The sequence below is a fragment of the Dromiciops gliroides genome, chromosome 1, assembly GCF_019393635.1.
Source record: "Dromiciops gliroides isolate mDroGli1 chromosome 1, mDroGli1.pri, whole genome shotgun sequence".
Classification (NCBI taxonomy): domain Eukaryota; kingdom Metazoa; phylum Chordata; class Mammalia; order Microbiotheria; family Microbiotheriidae; genus Dromiciops; species Dromiciops gliroides.
Window position 1 is genome coordinate 478,336,941 of NC_057861.1, and position 1,570 is coordinate 478,338,510.

General features: G+C 41.5%; 1 pseudogene; it reads right to left on the bottom strand.

The window, feature by feature from the left end:
* Positions 1-562: 562 nt before the first annotated feature.
* On the bottom strand, positions 563-1,570 carry LOC122736098 (annotated as a pseudogene).

Sequence of the window (1,570 nt, forward strand, 5' to 3'; positions counted from 1 at the left end):
GTTAGTATGATGCTTGAGGAATTGGTTGCATCTTTGTAAATATATATTTTTTATATAATATGGAAATTTACAACACACACATATATATATGTAGACAAAGAAGTCAGGTCCTCTGGAAGGGTGATACATGGGGCCATGCTGGAGAGCCCTAATGGAGGGGAGGACAAAGGTAATCAATGCATCAAAGTTTTACTACTGTATGGTGTTTCGTATCCAAGAATGTTGTCTTCTGGACCTACTAGAACCTATACCACCTACAAGACAGGCAGTCATATACCTGGGGCACTAGTGGGGTTGTGGGGCCAGTGCTGGCTCTGCTTAACAGCAACTACTTCAAGACTATACAAGTCATATCCAGCATCACTAGGCAAAGAGGGTTTAATAAATAGCCACACTGTATTATACCCCATTTCTAAGTTTAGGAAGAGTGTGTTCATAGGTTTTATATTTCTGGTGTCTGTAATCAGAGGAAAGATTTGACCTACATGAAAGTGCATCATACTTAATCCCTTAACCACTGTCATGTTCTCTAGACAGTAAAGTGGCAGCAGATTAAAAGACTTTAAAATTGCAGCTCCTTCTGGGTTCCCCAAAGAGTATCTGCATTCTTCTTTAAACAGGATGCCTCATCTGGATTCAGGGTTACCTTCACCACATCTGAAATGCCATTTTGCCCCAAGATACAGGGGACACTAAGGAAGACATCTTCATTAATGCCATGTAGGCCCTTAATCATGGTGGAAATTGGATGCACTCTCCTAAGATTCTTCATAATGCTTTCTGCCAGATCTGCCACAGATAATCCAATGGCCCAGGAAGTATAGCCCTTCAGCTTGATCATCTCATAAGCACTTTCAGCCACCTGTTTATGAACTTCTTTCCAATTCTCTGAATCAGCATCAGTTCCCAAAGCAGGATAAAGATTCTTCAGAGGCACACCAGCAACATTCACACCACTTCATACAGGAACACTTGAGTCTCCCTGTTCCCCAAGGACCCATCTATGACAACTTGAAGAATGGACACCAAGTCTCTCTCCCATTAGGTAATGGAAACAGGCAGAATCCAGATTGCAACCACTTCCAATAACATGTTTTTTAGGAAAGCCACTTAGCTTCCAGGCCACATATGTCAAAATATCCACTGGATTGGAAACAACAAGCAGCTTGCAATTAGGGCTGTATTTAACAATATTGGGAATTATAAATTTCAAGATATTCACATTAAGCTGGACCAAATTAAGATGACTTTCTCCCTCCTGTTGACATGCCCCAGCAGTAACGACAACCAGCTTTGAGTTTGCAGTCACACTGTAGTCTTTGCCAGAAACAGTCTTTGGTTTTTTGAGGAAAAGGCTGCCATGTTGGAAATCCATTATCTCTCCCTTTAGTTTGTCTTCTATGACATCAACTAGGACAAGTTCATCAGCCAAATCCTTCATTAAGATACTGATGGCACATGCCATGCCAACTGCACCAACCCCACCAACAGTGATCTTGTTTGAGGGAACCTGGTCTTCCTTTAGGACATTCAGAATCAGCTGATCCTTAACAGTAGTTACCATTTTGGG